We start from the raw sequence: 24593 nt of genomic DNA on the forward strand, positions 1-24593 counted from the left end.
CCTACTTAAGCTAGAAACTTTTGATTCATCTTTTACCTTAATTTATCAAAAGGTTGTAACTACTCCTATTTTAAAGCTTTTCATCTTTCAAAAACTGTTGTTAGCTTATTTCTCTCCCCAACTTGTTTTGATCCAATGTTTTATAGAATGTGTTTATAAGAATTATTGTAGAGCCCCCAATAGTATGTAGATAAGCAGTCCAGATATTTAATGATACATTCCTACTAATTAACTTTTCCGTTGGCAATGGATCACGTGATCCCACTTTGGGGTTGACTCATAGAAATACTCTTCCTTCTGGACATGTTTATCATCTGGAAAACTGAATTAATGTGGAGTGACTTTCGTAGAGAAATGGAAATCAGCAAAATGGATAGGGGTCATAGAATTTGGATTCAAGGCATCTTAGAATTTATCCACTAAGCTTCCTGTTTAGGTCCTCCCCATTGGAATTTTCGCTTGGTAGTTGTACAATGTTATCTTGGATAAACTAAATATTCTCAACGTTTTGCAACACTATATTTGGTTTTCATGTACTCTAAATCGGAGACATCCTTCTTATGGGTTGGGTTTTTCTTGTTTCCTGTAATTACATGTATCGTTTTTATCTTAATGCCATTAAGTGAGGTTGGAACTAGTGGTTCAAGAAGGCTGCTCTGTACAGTTGCTCGCTAAAGTACATCAGAATTGATAACTGGTGATGATTATCTGCTACATTGGAACAAAATTCTATAAACAAAAAGTGCTACAAAAAACAAAACAAATTTTTTTTTTAAAAGTACTATAGCAAAAAATCACAACAACAACAACAACTAAAGAAATAAAATAAAATACCCAGTAGCTATCCACTTACATATACCAGCTGTTTTGCTTTCTCTTTTTGTCTACAAACACATGAGTACTTTTTCAAAAGGCCATGCTGTAAAACATAAAAAAAAAAAAGGGTTATGGCTTCTTTAGAATAATGCTAAATATTTAGAAGATCCTGGAGTACAGCTCTGGCCCTATTGTCCGGGGACACTGGCAACGGTGTAAAGGTGGGTTTAAAAAGAGGATGCCCTGGTCCACCAAGTCCAACTCCAGCTAGGTTACTAAGAGGCACAGCTGCAGAACGTGGAACCAAGAGTGGATTCCCGTTGGTGCTTCTGCCAGCTCTTAATTTGGCTCCATCTTTAACATTTCCTGGTAAAGAGTTCTGGGAAAGAACTCTGAAGCACAGGTTGTTGATTTGGTTTCAGAGGTATGTCGGGGACACTTTTTGAAGCCCCTCCAAGCCAACTCCTCATCCACTTACCGACACCACCATAAGAATCTTTATTCAGCAAGTGCTGCATTTCGTCCTTTGGAATGTCCAGGATGCTCCCCATCAACTGCAATGCTTCAGGACGTTTGCCTTTTGGTGTCTGGAGAAGAGCGATAAAAAGGTTTTGCATGAGGACTTTGTCCACTTTTCCTTCTGCGCTGTTGCCCAAAGTGGACAATTTCTGTTGTGCGTGGTCCAACATTTCTTTTCGGGGCTCCTTTTGTTTTTTCAGTTCTTCCATCTGTTCTTCCTCGAGATCTAAGTCTTCTCTCGGTCTGGAAGCAGAATCCAACAGAGCATTCGCTTGATCCAAACGTTCCCGCAGCGATGATACTTCTCCTTCTAGCTTTTCGGCCTTGTGCTTCCATTCAGCTATTGACTGTTTTTCTTTGGCTAATTCGGCAGAATGCAGAGCTTTCTCTTCTTCTTGGAAGTGCTCTAGAACCCTTTTCAGGTTACTTGATGACAGGGCACACTGTACTTCTTGGTCCCGTAAGTGTTGAACCTCGTTTTCTCTTAGGATTTTTACTTTGGTCTCTTGAAAAATATCAGAATTCAATGTTTGAGCATCTCCTCTCTCTCCAGGCAACTGGGCTTTTAGTTCTTCAATAGTTTTCTGCAAGTTCTTAATTTCCTCCTCTCTTTCTAAAATTAACTGGCTATGCGCAGCATTCATCTGCTCATATTTGTACTTAAATTCATCCATTTCCTCCTCCTGCTCCCGTAAAGACTGAAGTAGTTGCATTTTACGCTGGTTTTGATTTTCAATTATATTCAGATGGTCTTGAATTTCATCTTCCAGATGATTTTTGACTATATTCAGTTGAGATACCTCCAATTCTAGCTCTGTGATAGCATCAAGAGTTTCAGGCTCAGCCACTGGTACAGCTTGATTGTGCTGTTCCCTAAGTATTTCCAGTTCTACTCGCAGATAGTTGTTTTCTGCTTTCACGTAGGTAAGACTTCTGTCCTTTCTTTCAACGGATTGCCTTAAAGTTTCATTTTCTCTTAAGGCCTGAGAACACTTATCTAAATCCTTTTGTAGTTGTGAACTTTTTTCTTCGAGTTTTTCAATAAAAACTTCTTTCTCATTTATGGCTTGTGTCAATCGCTCCTCTTCTTCTATGTAAGATGCCAAAATTTCCTCAGTTTCTTTTTCATCAGCAGTCATTTGCTCAATATTCTTTTTGAGTCCTGCAATTTCAAAGTCCTTCTCTTGATTGAGTTGAAGTGCACATTCGTGTTTCAGCTTTAAGGCAGAGGTCTTCAAATTGTGTGCATTGGAGAGTTCCTCAATAGTCTGCCTGTGATTATTTGCTTCTTCCAACAGTCTTTTTTCTGCCTGGTGCAGTTTGGCTTCAGTCTCTTCTTTGTCTCTTTGGAGAGTCTCCGTGATAGTGTCTCTTTCTTGAGAGATTTGATTGTAAGCAGCAATAGATTCTTCCAACTTACGCCTTACATCGTCACGTGCTAAAATCAACATTTCATTTTCCGTCTTGAGTTCAGCAGCAACTTTCCTTAAGTTTTCATTGAGCTGTTCCTCTTGAGAAAGATTTTGCCTTAGGTTGCTAACTTCAGCTTCTCGTTCTTTAAGCATGTCATCCTTCCAGTGACTGTTCGAGTCTTCGTTCAGAGAAGTTGGATACTTACTCTTAAATCCAGACAGCTCCTCTTCAAGTTGTCTAATGTGATCCTTAAGCCCCAGGTTTTCCTGCTGGAGGTTTAAACTATTTTTTTGTGACTGATTTAGCTGATCTACTAAATCTTCTACTTTACCTTCAAGCTTCTGCTTAGTTAAATGCAAATCACTGAGGCTCTGTGCATTCTCAGTTAACTTCTCCTTCTGCACATGCAACTCTTGGGATATGTTCATTTGCTCATCCTCAAGTTGACGAACTCTCTTTTTTTCGTCATCTAGATCTTGTTCCAACTTCTTGATGACAAGGTCTCCTTCATTTTGTTGTTTGGATAGCTCATCTTGTATCAAAATCATGTGCTTTGTAGCTTCCTGATTCTGATGATCCAGTTCTTCTAACTCGGCTATCAGCATTTTCTTCTCATTGATAGTCTGATTCAGTTCTTCCTCCTTTGCCTTCAAGTGAAGTTTTAAGTCTAGTAATTGTACATTCAAATTCACGTCTGTTGAAGCTCTGTTTTTCATGACTGGATAGTCACAGCTCAATTTTGACAGTGACATCTGAAGTTCCTCTTTTTCTTGACTCAATGATGACTTCTCTTTTTCTAAAGCTTCAACATGCATTTTAAGTTTCAGATTGTCTTCAGCAAGACGGTTATCCTGGTTTAAACCATTTAGCCTCACGATTTCCTTCTCCGCATCAGCCAGGGCTCGTTGAAGCCTGAGCACTTCTTCCACTGCTGAATGCTGAGGAAGGGTTCTTCCCTTTTCTGCCACAGTAGAACTCTGCTCCCAAACTGAAATTTCATGCTGATGATCATCTAAGTCTGGACTTTGGTTTGGTTGAAGAGTCTTGCTAGTATTTAGTACTTTGCAGATTTCACTTGAGTCAGAATGGTGTGTTCCCTGAGCCTCAGCAATCTGCCTCGAGTGGCCAACTTCAGATTCCTGTTTTGCAACTTCAGTTGATAATCTGTTTGTTTCTTGTTGTGCTACAATTATGTCACTAAAGTCCATGTCATCATCACGAAAGGCTGAAAAATGACTACCGATCAGGGAACCGAACGGAGCCGGTGCGGTTGTTGTTGGCACACCACAAGCTCCCGAGCGTACTGATTGAGCAGCTGCCCGTAGTTGGAACATTTGATCTTGCAGGACAGTCTGTCCTGCCTTAAGATGGCTGACCTCTACCTCTTTCTGTTGCAGTTGATCTTGGCAACTTACAGACTGATGGTTTCTTTGTAGCTCTGGCGCTTCATGCTTTTCTTCCAGGTCAGTACAATACTTTTTCGGTCTTTCATTCTCACATCTTAGTGTGGAATCAGTAGTTTCCATTTCCTTTCTCCGACAATGATGTAAAGCTGCTTCTGGGTCTCCTGAGTCATCCAGAAGCATGTCCCTGGTGAGGGTGGAGCTATGGCCGGTGAGGAAAGCCAAGCTGCTCCCCACCTGAGCCAAGAAGTGGCCCAAGCCTGAGCCCAGGCCTCCAAACCAGGCCGACATCGTGGCCACTTCAGCGAGCCATCGGACCAGCTCTGAGAAGCGCGTCCATCACCATCCACTTCTCTGCCCCGAACGTCCTCCGGCGTCGCCGGGGTCAATTATGACCCAAGCGCTCAGAATTCCTCAGAGCGCGGGGTTCCTGGGGCTCCACCAACCACCAATCATCCCTTCCTGCCTGTAAACTCAGAAGCCTGTCCTGCGCTTTGACCAGGGACCTGCAGCCAGTAGCACACTCACCCCCTGCAGGGCCTCTGCTTCTTCCCTGCACTTGCCTGTCAGCTATTGGCTCACGGGATTGGGCAGGGTTGGCTGGGAGGAGCTAGAGATCCAGGAAAGTGTCCTAGTTTGAGTCCCAAGGCAGTGTGCTGTGGAGCCAGGAAGAATCAATGTTGTAGGTGAAATCCAAAGGTAGTTCACTGGACAGTTCCCTCTTGTCTGGGAGAGGTGGGCTTTTTGTCCCATTCAGTTGCATTCAGTTGACGAGGTGAGGTCTGGCTCCACATTAGAGAATGGAATCTATTTAACTAAAAGTCCCCGATTCAAAAGTAAATCTCACCCCATAACACCAGCACAGACACACCCAGAATAAAAGTTGGCCAAGTATCTGGGCATCGTAGCCCAGGCGAGTTAACATATAAAATTAACCATCACAAAGTCTTAATCAGTCTCAGAATTCAAATTATAATATGGATTAGATTTCACTAAAGAACCACCTTTACCCTTTCCAAAAGTAAATTTTTGCTGTTAATCTATACATTTTCGAGTTCATTTGAACATTATTTGGTCCTTGTTAATTCTGATTGAAGTTTATTTAAGTGCTCAAAAATTCCGCTTAAATTTCACTTAAGAAAATTTGTTTTAGAGCCAATGGGTTGATGTTCACTTAACCTATTGTTGTTTATCAGTGCCAAATATAATCCAGGTTTCAAGAGTACAGAGTGAAATAAAAAGTTGAGAAATTTTCTACTATGGAGTAACAATCCTAAATGTAATTCCCATACCTCTAAGGATCAGAAGGAGTTAAGATAAGGCCCTGCTTTTCAAGGTGTTTAAATTCCAACAAGTTAATGAGGAGGCAGTTTTGTAGAGTTGGGGACAAAGCAAAGAGATGAAGCACGTGGGCTGTAACAGACATACCCATTGGGACCAGAGCAATTTTGGAGCTAAACTGACAGAACGCATTTATAAGACCTCTCTCACAAGCATGAGTTGAACAGTAAATGACAACATAGTGTGTAGTTCTCACCTGATGGCTGGTGCAGAGAAAGTGGCCAACAAACAGAGCCTGCTGCCACTTTGTTCATATTTGCTTTTTGTTTTGTTTAGGATCATTTTCCTTATTACCCTTTAGAAGGGGTTTGGGTTTGCTCCCATTACTCTCTTCCCAGAGCCCATTTTCAGGAGACTCTTTTCCTTGAGCTGTTCTTTCTCTATGTCTGTTCAGGAAACAAAACCTCAAGGTGGCAGAAATAAAATTTAAAAAAAGGAAGAATTTTTGGAAAATTAATGGTTAAGTAGATCCTAAGGATTATATGAATCACCTCATAATGTCTCTTGCCTTCGAGATAGCGGAGCAAGTAGACATAATTACTCCGATTGCTATCAGAAACTAGTGACTGCATTTGTGTCCTGGGCTAGAAAAGGAAATCTTCTTGGTCCTTCTTATTCATCTCCAAATCTGAGAGAGAAGTCAGGCCTGTGTTAGTCAGTCTCTCCTCATAAAAGACTAATATAAAAATTTAAGCCCCTTTTAGCATCTGCTGAAGTGAGAATCCACGCTGTACCCCAGCTGTGTCTACTGTTGAAGAAGGCGTCAACAATACCAAGTGTCCTTTTCTCCCTTTAGACCATTCCTCCTGTGTGTGTGTGTGTGTGTGTGTGTGTGTGTGTTTGTGTGTGTGAGAAGACTTTTTCATCACTTTGACAACATACCTGAGAAAATTAAATGAGTAAATATTTATTTTGGTTCAATTTCAGGCTCCATTGCTGTGGCCTGAAGTGAGGCAGATTACCATGGCAGAGAGCCTGGCTTCAAAACAGAGCTTCTCAACTCATGGAGATCAGGGAAATGGTGAGGGGAAGAGAGGACTGAGGAATATGATGTACCCGTCCAGGGAATCAACTCCAATGGCCTACCCTCCAACTAGGCCCTACCGCCCCCACAGTTTTGACCAACTCCCAATAGTCCTGTCCAATCATGAACCCATCAGTGGATTGATCCACAGATGAGGTTAGAGCTCAGGATTCGATTCACCTTTCTGTAGAGTCCGTTCTGAATGCTGGTAGATTGGGGTCCAAGCTTTCAACACATGACCTTTGGGCAACATTCCAGATCCAAATTATAGCAGGGTGCCTCCTTCCCTTTAGGTGTTCTGTGTTTGTTTATTGTTTTCAATCACAAATAATGATCCTTTTTCAGTGTAAGACCTATCACATTTGGCTTGAATCTGGTTCCAGTGGTGGTTGCTCCTCCTGCTGAAAGGCATTTCTGATCACTCAGATTCAGTCTTCTGGCATGGTTCACTCTGACCACAGCTGTTTGTCATTTTATATTTCTATCTGAGAGAGAAACCTACCTACTGTATTCGAAACTGACCATCCAAATGAAAGCATTTCTCTTCTTCTAAATATGTTAGGAATGTTCCTGGAAGCTATGGGGGATATGGAGGGAAAACCCCGGCTCATTCGCGAGCACATGTGACAAAAAGCATCCAATAATCATAAGGGTATCCTTATACATATATTCAGTGCCCCAAAAGCACAAGGTATTGTGATAGATACTGTGAACAACATAAAGCTGTGTTATATACATTTCCTGCTGTGAAGTGCAATTGCATACAGTCAATCAGTGGAGAAGATGTTCCATAGAGTGATCCTTGAATTATAATGCGAGGTCAGCCATTGACGACTGTGGTGGTGAGGATCTCATATGGGGCAAAAGACTGAGTAAGAAAGAATAAGCCAGAAGTAGAGAGCCCTTAATAATGTGGCTTTGTTAAAACACCGTTGAAGGTTAAAATAATGAAAGCTTTTTGAGTCTATAAACATAGGGTGATAAATTCTATGCAAGACATTAAGTTTGTACTTCTTTTAATACCTCATAATTCATTCAAACATTTTCTTATAGATTTCAGTAGAATTTTTAAATCTCTTCAATATGGGCCTCGTCTCTTCTTGTCTCTTTTTTTAAATTTTTATTGGTTGCTCAAAACATTACAATGATCTTGACATATCATATTTCATACATTTGATTCAAGTGGGGTATGAATTCTTACTTTTACCACGTGTACAGTTTGCAGGATCACATTGGTTATACGTCCAAGTTGATACATACTGCCATACTAGTGTCTGTTATATTCTGCTGCCTTTTCTATTCCCTCCCTATCCCCCCTTCTGTCCCCTCCCCTCCCATAATCTCTCTCTACCCCAGCGACTGTAATTCATTTCTCTCCTTTTTTCCCCTTTCCCCTCACATCGTCTTATATGTAATTTTGTATAACAATGAGGGTATCCTTCCATTTCCATGAAATTCCCCTTCTCTCTCCCATTCCCTCCCACCTCTTGTCCCTTCCAATTGGTAATCTTCTTTTCATGCTCTTCCAGCCTGCTCTGTTTTGAGTCCCCCTCCTTATATGAAAGAAGACATTCAGCATTTCTTTTCTAGGGATTGGCTAACTTCACTTAGCACAATCTCCTCTAATGCCATCCATTTCCCTGCAAATGCCGTGGTTTTGTCATTTTTTAGTGCTGAGTAATATTCCACCGTGTACAAATGCCACATTTTTTTAATCCATTCATCTGTTGACTGGCATCTAGGTTGGTTCCACATTCTAGCTATTGTGAATTGTGCTGCTATGAGCCTTGATGTAGCTGTATCCCTATAGTATGCTCTTTTTAGGTCTTTGGGAATAGTCCGAGAAGGGGAATAGCTGGGTCGAATGGTGGTTCCATTCCCAGCTTTCCCAGGAATCTCCATAATGCTTTCCAAATTGGCTGCACCAATTTGCAGTCGCACCAGCAATGTACAAGTGTACCTTTTCCCCCACATCCTTGCCAGCACTTGTTGTTGTTTGACTTCCTAATGGCTGCCATTCTTACTGGACTGATTTGGTGTCTTAGAGTGGTTTTAATTTGCATTTCTCTGATTGCTAGAGAGGGTGGGCATTTTTTCCGTGTATTTTTTGATTAATTGTATATCCTTCTCTGAGAAGTGTCTGTTCAGGTCCTTGGCCCATTTGTTGATTGGGTTGTTTGTTTTCTTAATGTTTAATTTTTGAGTTGTTTGTATACTCTGGATATTAGGGCTCGGCACATTTGTATTTTTAAGAATTGGCATGATCAATGAAATGTTCCGCACACGTTTGTAGGAAGATTAACATAACACTCCAGTGACAATACAGTAGTAGAAGGATTGATTTGGACTGACAAGTTGTTCAGTGAATGATATATTACCCATAAATTTGAATTCTCATTATCATAAGGAAGCAAGGTGAAAATAAGAATTTAAGAGAGTGTTGGGGATGTGGCTCAAGTAGTAGCTCCTTCACCTAGCATGCGTGAGGCATGGGGTTTGATCCTCAGCACTACCTTAAAAAATAAATAAAATAAAGATGTTGTGTCCACTAAAGGCTAAATAATAAATATTTTTAAAATAGAATTTAAAATACTCCATAATGTTATATACAAACTTTGAAGGTTGATGGTTTCGCATCTAGTGACTTTTATAAGTAGGACAAAGAATTAAATGTAGTTCTGCTATGTATAAAATGATCACAGTAAATCACCAATGTCATTTTTTTTTACATGGGAAAATGTTTGTTTATTGGTTATTCAAAACATTACAAAGCGCTCTTGACATATCATCTTTCATACATTTGATTCAAGTGGGGTATAAACTCCCATTTTTACCCCAAATACAGATTGCAGAATCACATTGGTTACACATCCACGTTTTTACATAATGCCATATTAGTGACTTTTGTAATCTGCTACCTTGCGTATCGCCTACTATCTTCTCTCCCTCTTCTCCCATCTTCTCTACCCCATCTGCTGTAATTCAATTGTCTTTCTTGTTTTTTTTCCCCCTTTTCCCTCACATCCTCTTTTATATAATTTTGTGTCACAATGAGGGTCTCCTTCCATTTCCGTGCAATTTCCCTTCTCTCTCCCTTTCCCTTCTCTCTCCCTTTTCCTTTGATTGTTGTTACTAAACCCAATTTCTTTGGATAATGGATACTCATTATTTTCAGCTGTGTTATTTACCATGATGCTGGTAGAAATAAAGTAAAGGTATCTTTCTCTGGTTCATTAACACTTTTATAAAACAGAAACTGACTATCCTAATATTCTTTTTTATTTAAATCAATTAAAAATGGTTAAATGGAAGTTGTATAAAACAAAATTATTCCATTTACGATGCTAGTATAAGATGGTTTTTCAGTGTTAATCATATCCCTAGAGATGTTTTATAAAGACACTACTTCACTAAGTCAACAAAAAGCAGACATTTCTTTTGTCCTTATATGTCAGAATTGTAAAAACATCCAACAATATCAATTGTGTTCACTTCATGGTCATTGTGTCCATGACAGTATAATGTTAATTGTAGGGTAAATCCCTGGAGCTCATTATCTTTCATCTTCCTGTTAGGAACAATTATGTAAAGAAATGAGTTTCCACAAATAAGTGCTTTCGATTCATTTCATCTCTAATTTGGCCTCAGTAAACATACATATTTACTTGAATGTGCCAATTTTGAATACTGTGTCCTGTTTTCAAATATATATATATATATTTATTTATTGGATTCTGGTCCTCTGAAAATTTTTTAGAAATAAAATAAAAACAGACATCAGAAACCTGCATGGTATAGCAATGCCAAAACTTATTTGAATAGTATTCCTAGGACAACCCCTGGAGGATCAGATCCATAAAAAGTTTCTCTCTGTTTCTTTAAAGTAAAACAATACTGGGAAATTTCCCAGTGTTTTGGGCCTGGAGAGCTAATGTTCTAATTCTTTTAAAATGTATTAATTGAAACATCCTTTTTCATCAATACCAATTATTCAATTCACAGGATGGTATTCAAAACAAGAAGTTATCTTAATAATAGCCATCTGAATATCTCTACGTATTTAACATAAAAATATGAAGCAGCCAAGATATTTAAGTAAACTTACTCAAAGTAGTTGTATGTATGACTTTTTTCCTTAACAACTCTAATAAAGCCTTCAGGAGCAAGGCAACCCGTGCCATCAGTGGCTTCAATTTGTCTAAAACACAGCAAAGGGCTTCAGTGGTCTCTCTGGTGAATGATTTGACAAAATAAAACTTTCGATTCGAACCATATTACATGGTATATTAGGCAGAAAATGCCAGAAGCAGAAGGCAATCATTGGATTCGAGATCCATGAAGCAAATTTACTGGAACTGTTAGTAAATTTGCTGGATCATTGCTTTTGGAATTCTGCTTATATCACGCAGGTCAATGTATTTAGGAAAAAGTTTGTAACTGCCTGTATGAAAGAAATGTCAAAGAATAACAGAATGCTCTTGAATATGACTTTTGTTGAGAATGTCCTGAGTTTAGTTCAGATCCAGGCAAATACAATTCAATCCCTATTCAAATAAAAGGCATGGAATAGGTTTTCAAAACCAATAATAGAAAATTGCTTTTGGAAAGCCAATAGAAAATACACCTCCATTTGTGTACCACCACCACAGATTGTGGTCCTACATCTTATTTCAGTCTGTTCTCCAGGCGAGGGTACAGTAAGAGCAAAGTGCTCAATAACAGAAAGTTGCTGCCATCTACCGGTGTCAGGGTAGTTTAGCCTAAATATTGAAACATCTTTCTGAAATCAAAGAACAAAGAACTCCCAGAGTAAACAGATTTAATGTATCAGTCTACATTCCCTAAAAGAGAGAATTCCTGGTTTCTTATAATCTTACAAATAATATCAGGTTTCTGCACATCAGTCAGAGATTATATTTTAAAGTAGGATACACTTAACTTTTTAAAGAGTATATTGAAACATAGATTTTAGTAAATTAGCTTTTTATATCAAGTAATACCTATATAGTAAAAAATATCTCTGATGACCTTATCTATGTTTCCACAGCAGTCTTAAATATTATCTAAGTTTAAAGATATAACCATGTAATTGATAAACTATAATTTACTATTAATTACTGTGTAGCAAAATGATTAGCAACCCAGAATCTGATTTCAGAGGAATCGTTTTCAAATTCTGGCCACACCACATGCTGGTGGTATGACATTGAACAAGTAACTTGACATCAAGATGCCTCGGTTTTTTCATCATTAGAATGGAGAGAATACACATTGCAAAAGAGTATTGTGAGGCTTAAGTAAGAATACATCAGGGAACTAATAACTTAGCTCATTGAGTTAGCCTTATAATAATAAATGTCATCATTGTAAAATTCAAACATGCCAAATTAAAGAATAACATCTTATTATACCTGTGTATGTAAATTTTCATGTAGATATATGCATATAATTATGTACGTGTGTATATGTATACATATACTCAGGTATTGTATATTCACATATGTCAATCTTGTAGAAAAAAAAAAGAAAGTACTTATCCCAATGATGCACAAGCCTGATTGAGCATTGGAATCACTTTAGGAATTCTTAAAAATCATAGATACTACAACTTTACTCCCAGAGATTGTGATGTTAATGACTATTTTTTTCACACCCTAAATGAGTCAAATGTGTGACCAAAGCTGAAACCAATGTTATGTATTTAGTTGTATATTAATTATATAACAAAACTAATATATGCATGAATTATTTCAACTATAGGCAAGAGTTTGAAATTTATTATGATATTCATCAAGTATAGGACTTTTATCATGCCTTCAGATTCCCTTCCAAATACATCTCTGTTAAAACATTCATAAAATGGACCATGTCTTTAGTTGTCAGCAGACTTTACCAATGAATTTTTTTAAAAAAAACAAACATATTTATACTTACTAGCAACACCAGTATAGATTCTGTAATTGAAGTACAAATGAACATTTCCTTTGTTAGTTTATGAGTTGAAAACCTAGGAATTTTTGAACCTCATTTTCCAGAAAATTACTCTGGCCAAATTTTGTTTGAAATAGGAATATGAACTAAAGCAAACTTGTATATTTGTAATCTGATAATATGCCAGATAAGAAAAGTATAAAGAAAAAAGTTATTATAGTCAGAGTCATCAGAATTTTACATTTATGTAAGTATATTTTGAATTTTTAAATAACTAGGTAATGTTTACAGAGATTGTGTCTTATCTTGATGAAGTGGTAAAGAGTCAATACAAATGTTTATTAATTTTAAAAATTCACTTAGATATATAGACAAGTCTCTATTAATTGCCTCACACCACAACAATTACTCAGAATGTAAAAGTTTTATTATGCATTCTAACTGCAATCTGAGTTAGTTCTAACAATTTTAGCATGGTTAAACAAATGCTCTCAATTAACAGTATGAATATGCAAACAGTGGCAAGTTAATATCTTTCTATAGCAACCTTAATTTTAAAATGGAAATTTTTAGCAAATGGTTTTCTACTTATAGAGCTTTGCTCAGCTAAAATATATTGGCAGATTTTTTAAAGTCTAAACAAATAATTTTCTGTTCGTTTCCATAGTATCTAACTTCATATGGTCTTTGTACTCTGGTTGACATATGATTCAAACAAGAAATTATAACAATGAAACTGTTTCACTCAAAGTAAAAGCATACAAAGAGGGGAGGAAGAATAGGCTTTTTAAATATAAGCAAACTATAAAACAATGCATTTTATTGTAATTACTTAACCAAATTTTATGTGAATTTAATGTACTAAACGTACATTTAGTCACACATACAAGCAAGAGTTATAAGTACTATAATTTGTCAGTACTAGAGATCAAGACTATATTATAAACTATTATAAGGTTATAATATAAACTAAAGGATAGAAATTTTCCCCGAATAATAATTTTAAAGACCTCTCTCTATTCTTTATAAGCTTATTGCCACAAAATAAAAAAGATAAAATCATTAAGTACTTACTCAAAATGAGTAAGTCTTAAAAGCGCTAAATGACTAATAAAACCATAATAAAAATGAAATAGTTACCAATTAACTATCTCTGTATGTAAATCCATATGATGGAATAGATTAGATAGAATTATACTGGTGTTAAAATAATAGAGATTTAGGGATATGAAATGCTAAAAATTATCTGCCCCAAGTATCTCAATATTTTAAAGTTAAATTTGCTTTTTGAGAAATAATGATTGGCTGATAATTGACTAAATGTACTGGAAATTTATCATGTGCTAACTCTTCTATGTATTCTGAGCTTCCTTCTGAAGTAGCTAGTGCTATTTCTCAGCTTTTGAGAGGAGAGACACGAAGAACAAAGAGGTTAAATAACTTATTGCCCACCCTGGCCAGATTCAAACCCAAGCAGCTGGCCTCAAACCCACACTGGCATTCACTAAAATGTACAGCAAACATAACCAAAGATATGCCCTTTTTCAATATTTAATTTTTTAAAATAGGTTTTAATTTCTTTAAGTCCTTTATAGTATTTTTTAAACAATTACACAAACCCAAGGTTTTGATACTTTTTCTCATTTTCCAAACTGAAAACCATAACTTTTGTCGAACTTTCCCATTTTAGAGATTCACACTTTTAAGAATATTTCTATTCACACTTTTAAGAATATGTTGAGTGATGAACCAAATACAATTTTTTTCTTTAGTGACATTTTCAAAAATAACTATGAAATTGAATAAAATATATTAAATTTGATAAAAGATGGCAATTCAAAAGGGAGAGACTACCTGAAGGCTTCCCAGTAGATGCAGAGCACTAAATGGAATTCTAAAGAATGAATTGAATTTAGATAAACATATAATTAATGAAAAAGAGGTGCCAGGTTTAAGAGAATTATGAGAGCAAGGACAGAGATAAGTAGGTGCTTGATAAGACAGAAAGGAGAGGAGTCCCAGTTGCCAGAATCAAAAAGTACATAAATGTACATCAGAAGAAATATTGTTGAAAATAGATGAAGGAGGTTCTGAAAAACTATGTGATTCTATAAATAAAGGTACTTGAGCTGGAGGAGAGTGATAAGACAGCATTGTACAAACTAGTTTGTTGTGTTAATAAGAACTGGAAAAAATGAAAGTGGAAATTGAGCAAATTGAAAAAATTAACAGCATGTTATGCAAATAGAAAGGACAATTTGAGGAAGAAATGAGATATAAGTGTTTCAGGTACACTGAGTCCTTGTATCAAGATGACTGAGAAGACAAAAATAAGGACATCCACAAAAATATTAAACCCAGATATGGAAAGTAGACCATAATTTCATCTTGAAATTAGACATCAGAATAATCATGGAAAGAGACATCTTTAAAATGTTGCATTGAAATTTGAGAGCAAAGCCAGCTTTAAAGTCACAAATGCTGGTGCTGTCTACATGGTGATTACAGATTCTGTTAAAAGATCAGGTGCAAGTATATCAACACACATCAGCACACGTAACGTAGAGTGAGAAGAATAATGAATTCTAAAAGTCCCTGGAAAACATCAACAGTGAGAGGGACTAGGACAAAGAGAAGAAATTAAAAAGATAAAATTAGTCATCAAAGACAAAGGAAACTCCGACAAATTGCAATTATGAAATTGCAAGTGAGGAGAGTTTAGAAAGAGAATGTAATGGACCATATCAACATTTACATGTAGGTCAAAGGTAGGGATGCCTGAGGAAGTCCCTAGAATTAGCTAATTAATAGTTATTGATATACTTAAGGAAATGTTTGTGGTAAGCAGAACAAGATGTGCTTATCTACATCCTTGGAACTTGTGAATGTTACCTCATATGACAAAGCAACTTTACAGATGTGATTTAATTAAGAATTTCAACATTCACAAATGACCTTGAATTATCCTTAGTATAATCACAGTGTCCTCACAAGTGAAAGAGGAAGGCAGAAATGAGAGGAGATTCGATGATGTAAACAAAGTTTGGAGTGTTGTGATTACTGGCGGGTCATCAGCCAAGGAATGTAGCTCATCTCTAAAAGCTGGTAAGGCAAGGAAATAGTCTCATGCTTGGAACCTCCAAAAGGAACCAGTGCTGCCAAATCTTGATTTTAGCCCCACATGACCCATTTCAGACCTATGACCTACAGGACTGTAAGATATTTATTATCTTAAATAAATAATCGGCTTTTCAACTGCTAATCTGTGGTAATTTGATACACTAGACATAAGAAACTGACATAACATTTCAGTTAAGGAGTAAAATAAGTTCTTACTCTTCACGTGAATACTTGAAGAGTTGTGGAGTTAAGAACTCTGAGGTTGAATTTCAACTGCACAAGTTACTTAACTATTCATGTTTCAATTTCCTTCTCTAGAAATCAAAGTTAGTAATCCTTGAGCCTAAACATGGATGTGTACCTGAGGAACTTCCAGACCCGGGGGCCTAAACATGGACGCCTGAGGAACTTCCAGATCCTAGAGCTCAACATGGACGTGCACCAAAGGAGCTTCTGGATCCAGGGGCCTAAACATGCATGTGAACCTGAGGAACTTCTGGATGCTACAGTCTAAACATGGAGGACTGAGAACTTCCAGATCCTGGGGCTTAAACATGGGCGTGCGCCTGAGGAACTTCCAGATCCTAGAGCCTAATCATGGATGCCTGAGGCACTTCCAGATCCGGGGGCCTAAACATGGATGCATGAAGCACTTCTGGATCCAGGGGTTTAAACATGGACATGCGCCTGAGGAACTTCTGGATGCTGCAGCCTAAACATGGACCCCAGAGGCACTTCTGGATCTGAGGGCCCAAAGATGGTCGTGCACCTGAGGAACTTCCTGATCCAGGGCCCTAAACATGAACGCCTGAGGAACTTCCCGATCCTAGAGTCTCAACATGGATGTGCAACTAAGGAACTTCTGGATCCGGGGGCCTAAACTAAGGAACTTCCCGATCCTAGAGTCTCAACAGGATGTGCACCTTTGGAACTTCCAGATCTGGGGGCCTAAACATGGACACAGAGGAACTTCCTGATCCGAGGGCCTAAACATGGATGTATCCCTGGAACTTCTGGGTCCTTGTGCCTATAAAGGGCAGGGTGTGACTCTCAGAAGGGACATGGCACATGAAGAGGAGCTGAGTATGGGGCCTGTTGGGGGGCAGACTGAGCTGTTGCACCCTGAATTTGAATGTGACAGTGGCCTCACTTCCTGGCCTTCCCCTGGGTGTCAGTTCCTCTTTTTCCAGGAGGTGCCGGGAGGAAGTGAGACCAGCCGCGGAGGCCAGTCTCTGAGGAGGCACCTTTCTCCTCACTTAGCCAGGTACCCGGCCTGGCTGGGGACAGGGACATCTTGTGACACTAGCTGCCTCCTGCATCCCTGCCCCACGACTTCAGGGACCACAAGCAGAGATAGTCGTTGACATGATTCTCCCCTGGCCACTGACTCTCAGCCCCAGGGTCTGCCCAGGGAGAGCGCTGTCTCCCAGAGGGTCAAGGGGACCCTGACCTGCTGCTCCTTACCCACCATCATCCTGGGTGAGCACAGGTCAGGACACCAGAAGCTACTGAGAGTGACATCTCCTGGATAAGCAGCTGGGGACTTTGCCTCTGTTCCCAGGCCTCAGACACCAGATCTTTCCCAGAGACAGAAAATAACCTCACATTGCCCAAGACTTATTTTTAAGCTTTAGATTCTGAAGTTTTCCTGCTGCCATCTTCTTTGTGAAGCCAGTTTTTCAACAGAGACAATATTCCCGGGGTGTAGAGGGGGAATCAACATGAAGTCAATCAAACCAAGCTGACACATCTGGTCCTCCAAGAGAAATCTGGATTGGAGGGAGAACAGCCATTCTCAACTGGCGAAATAGTGAAGATTCCTTGTCCTTATTTTGTGTAAGCAAAATAAATACTCTGATGTGAACTCATTGAATTATTTTTGATGACTGCTTGGCTCATAGGAAAACTGATTCTGTTTTATGGAATAAAGTGTTACCTGATTTTAAAATTTAAAATGAAGCCAATAAAAAATAGAGTCTTTTCCTTAAAAAAAAAAAAAAATCAAAGTTAATAATAGTGTCTACCCCACAGAGGAGTTGAGAGTATTTAATGAGATAATTCATGTAAAATAAGATAAGTTAGCAAGGGCCCAATCTGTGTTAATTATTGTTATGTATGTGACAACAGAGTGCCCTACACAGTGAGGAGATAGGACAATGAGAACTATAGAAAGCTGAGACCACTAAAGTACAATGGTTTCAAGGTCACATGTCTACTTTGACATGATCTAAGACAATCTCAGTTATCTTGGCCCCTGGTCTAAAAATGTTTTCATAATGCATACCATTATTTGTGCTAGAGACTGCAAACTGTCTCCTTCACTTTAGTCATAGAAACCTTGCATTTTTTCTTGGCAAAGAGCCACTGAGACACTCCCTTTCACATCCTCCTTACTGGTAGACTTTCCCATGTGTCTACATTGTGATCAATGAGATGTGAATGAAATTGGAATATGCCACTTGGGGGCCAACTCTCAGAAAGAAAGCTGTTGGGTCTCTACTTTCTCCTTCTTAAAGGTTAGTATAGGCAAGGTTTGGGGGAACAAGTTCCAGCCACATAAGAGAAAAGATATCATCCTAGGAGATCATGGGCAAAAAAAGATATGAAAGGAAGCCACTCCTCATAACCTGACTGAACAAACCTAGCTCCTGCCTAGAATTATTTACCTATCTCAGGATGATTATACGAGAGGCAATCAGCATTTTTTTTGTCTCAACCACTTAATCTATCTTCTCTCTGTATACTGTTCTCATAAGAAATTTAACAAAACGAAAAAGGAAAGTGAAGTATCAAAAAATAGGGAAACTCTGCAGACTCACATGGATAAACTTGATTGTTAACCTAAGAAAATATAGAATTTTTTACTGAAGTATAAAAAATATTAATAATAACGTTCTTTGTGAGCATATTATTTTCAAAGCCCTAGGCTAATTTTTTGGATGGATTATCTCATACAAGCTCTACTATATTTCCATAAGAAAGGATCCAAAGTATCTTTATTTTCAGGTATCAATACTGAGACTGGATGATATTAATTATATTTCTACACAAGTAGAAAGTGACAAAGTTGGAACTTTTAACCCAGAATTACCTAACTCTACAACCACAAGTCTTAACCACTATATATGCTGCTTTCCATTGAGGAATAGTAAAAACTGCAATTTAGCAATCCTTTTTCTAGGGAAGTAAGATTCTCCATCACATAGTTTTTTAAATTATACCCAAAAAGTCATAATTTTTTAAAAAAATTTTAACTTGGAAACATAATTTGCATAATGACTTTTTTTTGCCTAAACTTTATGGGTGTTGGCCCATTTTTAATATTGGAATTATAAATTTGAGATGCATTACTTATGTGCACACACTTACATAAATACATGAAAATTTTCAAGAAGTTAACAGTAGGGTCAAGTGGCCTGAATCATAAACAAAATGTGAGGGAACAGCTGTGTGGGATTTAGACCTAAGCTGGTAATCACTGCTTGTTCAAAGGAGCCAATATTAAGCAAATTACAATTTTAAATTATTATGTATCCCTCAGATAGACATTCTTCAATCAAACAGTCACTAAAGATTATTTCTGGAAATTGAAGCCTATCTCCTAATTACATGTTTTTTGATCTTTGAATGAGACTTCCCAAAAACATAGATTGCAGTTTTGTTAAAAGACTACCCAGAAATTTCAGTCCTTTTTCCGAAGTTTATTATTTCCTTTGAGTGTAATATATACAGTTTGGCATGAGCAAATAACCACTAATTTGCGATCAGATTTCTAGACCAGCAGTCAGTTCAGGAAAGGACAACAAAACCTGATTATGAATATGCTATTGAAATTTGGGCTACTACTTAGGAATATAAAAATTCTTTCATTAAAACTGTATCATCGAAACCATGTAACACATTCCAAATGAGATGAAAATCTGGTGCCAAGTATTAAATAGGACTCAAACCTAGGCTCAGAGAAAAAAGTATTCAAATATAGATAAATGCAGACTTATAATTAAGGCCTTCTTGTGCATACTAAATAGCTAATCAGTTATCAAGCATTTATATATTGAACATTTGCTACATGCTCAGAACAAAGGCAAGTACTTTGTGAAAAAGAATAAAGAATTCATTGTCACAGTCCTTGCCTTCAAAGAACTTTAAAATTACTGATAAGTCAAGGCTCACTAATGTCAAACATCATATGCCTGGCATTTTGCAATGGCCTGTATATTCATTAACTTATTTATTGCTCACAAAACCTATGAAATAGAAACTTCTATTATCACCATTTCATATAGGAAGATACTGAGTCACCAGAAACTAAGGGATTGCATGGTGGCTTGTAGGTAGTGGAAGTCTGACTATGGAAGACATTACACCGCCTCCACAGTGTGCACCATAATACATACAAGGCCTCCTGATGCATTCATAGGAAATGATTGTAGAAAATCAACAAACAGAATGGAAAAATATTTCTACCCAAGAAAGTCATTTTTAAAAATTTGTTCTAATTAGTTATACATGACAGCAGAATGCATTTTGTTTCATTGTATACAAATGAAACACAGCTTTTCATTTCTCTGGTTGTACACAATGGAGCCACACTATTCAGGCAATCATACATGTACATAGGGTAATAATGTCCATCTCATTCCACCCTTCCCAGCCCTGTACCCCTCCCCTTCCTTCATTCCCTCCCCTCCCCTCACTCCCCTCTGCCCAATCCAAAGTTTCTCCATTCTTCCCCCATTATGGATCAATATCCACATATCAGAGAAAACATTTGGGAATGGCATGTTTTTAATTCAGGAACTTCAAATGCAAAAAAATAACACAAGAAAACAGACCAATACTGAATAGCTGAGGATTCTTAACACTTACTATACATTTATTATGTTAAGAACTTGATATAAAGTTCTTCATTAATCTTCATAAAATTAGGTGAAATGGGAGTTCTTATTCATTTGTTACATATGATGAGCCTGTTCTTATACAAGCTAATAGTTTCCCCTGGTTACAACAACCAGAATGTGATGAAATCAAAATTCAAGTCCAGTCATGATGAGTCCAGAGTCCATGCTCTTAATCTCTAGGACATATTGGACCCTCTCCAGCCTGAGCTGGACTCTCTAAAGAATCTAGAAGAAAAATTACCAAAGAGTGTTTTCAAAATAAATCTACCTTACCCATCACATTCCTAAGTCAGTCAAAACCTTATGTATGAATGGTCACCCTGAAATCCAAATCTATGGAACTAACTTGATTTCCAAAGTGCTGTTGCATAGTTACTTCTCTTTTGTTTTCTATGTCTGCTTGTCTTTTACAAGGTACACAAAGCCTGAATTGCTATTAGGCTAGCACTATCCTTCCAAACAGCCCATTGACATGAGAAGGGAAAGGCTATTTGAAATGGAGATGTTCTCAAGTTTCATGTTAATCAAGCTCCTGCCTGAGGGGAAGGTTGAAAAACACCTCTAATTTACTGGGAGAAATTAGAAGTTTTAAAATGTAAATGTCTATTTGAAATAAAATTTTATAATAAATGGGTTTGAATGAAGGATAACCCTCTCAATATTTTCATTAATTTGTCTTAATAAAAGTAGTTAGTAACTACTCTGTGTTAGCTGTTGTTTTAGGTGTACAGATATCAGTAAGCAAAACAGTAGATGCTGAGTCAGGAGCTCTCAGTCTCTTGGGGGAGTTGCCTTTTAATAAAAGCATCAAGAATAAATATGAGTCATAGCAATGATAGGTTTTATGAAATAAAGATACAGATCATTATAACAGGAGGACATGATGAATTTCATGATATCAGATCAAACTTCTCTGAGAAAGAAATGTTTAAGCTGCATTCTAAATGATTAGTTGAAAGCTATAGAGGAAAAGATAGTGAGATAGGTAAAACTATATGGCAAAAGGAGAGAACATTCAAGAAACTAAAGGAAATCTTGGAACAAGATGACATAGAGTGAGAGGCCAAGCAATAGTCAACTACTTATACAATGAGAGTGATTTTTGATCACTGTCTCATAAACAATGGAAGCCAATGAAAGATTTTGACTATAGAATCATAAGGAGATATAAAACCATGCTGCCTACATCAGGAAATTTGAAAGGGAGCAAGAGTTCAAAGAGGAGAGCATTTCAGAAGTTTGTCAGTTCACATTCTTTGAGGAGCAGATTCCAAGATGGAGTTAGTAATGCAAGAGATGTATTGAGGGTCATATCAATACACAAACTCACAAAAAGTTATGTAGCCAGTCAATTAAGTATAATCAATTTTCATATGGCCATTTTAGCTGCTGACCAAGTGCAATCAATGTCTAGATCCTTTCAATTAGCATGTAAACCTACTGCATTGAACTGCAAGTGAGAATCAACTATCTCCATTTTTCTAGAGCGTGTTGAGCTGGCTGTGGACCACCATACACTGGCCAAAAGGCAACTCAAACTAGCTAGTAATAAACAATGAGGAAGACAAAGGAGAGACCAACCAATTCTTGGACATAAAAGACTAAGCTATCCACCCTCTTTTTCTTGTGCTCACAGCTCTAGCTTAGCTTGTAGAAACGAATGAATCAATGAAATCTATGCCCACTAAATTATGCTTAGTTCTAATTTCTCTCCATGCTGTTTATACATTGACATCCAGAACCAGGGCAATAGGCAACAGTGATCATGGTGTAGTTGTCCAAAGATGGTAGAGGAAAGGAGGGGAAGGAGAGGGAGAAAGAGAATATCCCTCTGTTGAATTTGTGCCCTCAAGCTAGACAAAGCTGTGTCCCCCATTGTCCCTAGGAAAAGGAAGTATATTTGATTTTACTTTGAGAGCTAACTTTACAACTATCATTCTCCATTCTTCATGACTTCTTACGTTTTTTGTTGATGCTGATTGTTTGTTTCACTGAGGCATGAACTTAGGGCCTCATACATGCTAAGCATGTGTTTGATCACTGAGCTACATTCCCAGTTCTTTCTTCCTATATGGATTCTCACCATTAGGGCAAAACATTCTGATTGAGTTATAAGAGAAGTTTAGGATTCTTGAACTCTTATATTAAGTTGTATTGGATCACCAGCAGTTAAGTGTTTCTTTTGCCACACTATCATAAAATAGCTTCATTATTCATTAAATTACCTATTCACTGTAGACCACGGATCCCTAAAATTCTAATTAGAGTATCTGTGTGAAAATATAGTTATAATGCATGTTAATGGAAGATCTTAAGAGCATGTGTTTCATTTTGGTCTAAATCCCTATAAATTATAATAATGTTTTATTTATGTGTAGAGAAAAAATTTTAATTTACTAAAATAAGAAAATAAAGTCAATTTTCTGTAAATTTCTTTGTGAATAAGATAAAAATCATAGAAGTAATAACCGTGTAATAAGTTGGAAACCAATCTGTATTTTAAAACCTCTAATATTTAAATATCAAATATCTGAGAAAAGATGGAAAAATTAAATGGATTTGCAGAGATTGTGTTAAATACTTTAAAACTAGTTATGGGAATTTCATTTCAGGTAATTATACAAATATTGAATAAATTGTTTTAGAATCTGAAGAATATAAAGAGAAAAGTAAGAAAGGAAGAGAGGAGGAAAGGAAGGAAAAAAGATGGTGAGGGAGAAGAAGGGAATAGGAGAGAGAGGAAAAGAGAAAGGTAGGAGGAAACAGTGAATCCAAATTCCTACTCAGTGAAAAACTCAACTTTCTGAATCTTATTCTCATCATTTATAAACTGATAGAAAGACTTAGGGCTTGTAATATTATATATTGGGCCAAAGACAGGGAGACCATCTGGTTTAGCCTAATGTAATCATATAAGCCCCAATCTAATCTCAAAGGGAGAGAACTTTTTTTATACCTGTTGGTAATAGAGGAAGTCAGAAGAAGGATTCAATATGTCATATAAGAGGAAGTGAGAGGAAAGGGGGAAAAAACAAGAGAGAGAAATGAATTACAGTAGATGGGGTAGAGAGAGAAGATGGGAGTGAGGGGAGGGGAGAGGAGGGGGGATAGTAGAGGATAGGAAGGGCAGCAGAATACAACAGACACCAGTATGGCAGTATGTAAAAAAGTGGATGTGGAACCGATGTGAATCTGCAATCTGTATACAGGGTAAAAATGGGAGTTCATAATCTGCTTGAATCAAATGTATGAAATATGATATGTCAAGAGCTTTGTAATGTTTTGAACAACTAATAATAAAAAAATATGTCAGCGATGACATTGAAGGCAGTGGGGGCATGAACCAAGGCATTCAGGTGACATCTAGGAGCTGAGGAAAACCTTCAGCAAACAGTCAGGAAGCAAACAGAGACCTCAGCCCTGCAACCACAAGGAACTGAATTGTTAGTAACCTGAATAAGACTAAAATACTCCTAGACTATCCAGATAGAAATCCAGGCTACTCATCTCTTAATTTCTTAATTTCAGTCTTTTGACTAGGTATAGTAGGCAGCTAAGCTCACTTGGACTATTTACTTGTATGACTATGAAATAACCAATCAATGTAGTTTTAAGAGGCTAAATTTGTGGCATAATTTTACACAGCAATATAAAACTAACATCATGCTGAAAAAAAGTCTCTTGAAAGACCACCCTCTTTTAAAGTAGCATCAGAGATGTTCTCTATAAGAATTCTTCATCTTAACTGATTAAAGATATATTTTCTTTGATCACAGCATGTGGGAATCATTTGTGTGTGAATCCAGAAACAAAAAATGAATTTTAATTATTCCTTTTTAAATTGAAATTTTAAAGATAAAACCAAGAATTCAAAGGGGGTTAATGGGGTTAATGAAGTAAAGAAAGGACTTGGGCTCTTAAAACTTTCAGGGTTTTTTTTGTTTGTTTTTTTTGGATTTTTTTTTTTTGAGCAGCTACCAGACTCTGTACTGCTAGGAATGTGAAAATGGACCAGACTCTGTAGCTAAACTTAAAAAGATTAAAAGACAGATGAACAATAATCCTAACAATTATGACCACAATTAATTTAGTACAGTTTATGGACTAAGTGTTCTTCTGCTAAGA

General features: G+C 37.2%; 1 protein-coding gene and 1 long non-coding RNA gene across 2 annotated transcripts in view; both read left to right on the forward strand.

Annotated features, from left to right (window-relative positions):
- The window catches only part of LOC144366096 (heat shock factor protein 2-like), a 224716-nt gene that overhangs the window by 111567 nt on the left and 88556 nt on the right, over positions 1–24593 (forward strand). The gene's annotated exons all lie outside the window — the stretch shown is intronic.
- LOC144366097 (uncharacterized) lies at positions 2299–17431 on the forward strand. Its single transcript, XR_013424968.1, has 2 exons — positions 2299–4211; positions 15886–17431. It is a non-coding gene; the product is annotated as an uncharacterized LOC144366097 (long non-coding RNA).

Source organism: Ictidomys tridecemlineatus, chromosome 8, assembly GCF_052094955.1.
Source record: "Ictidomys tridecemlineatus isolate mIctTri1 chromosome 8, mIctTri1.hap1, whole genome shotgun sequence".
Taxonomy (NCBI): Eukaryota; Metazoa; Chordata; class Mammalia; order Rodentia; family Sciuridae; genus Ictidomys; species Ictidomys tridecemlineatus.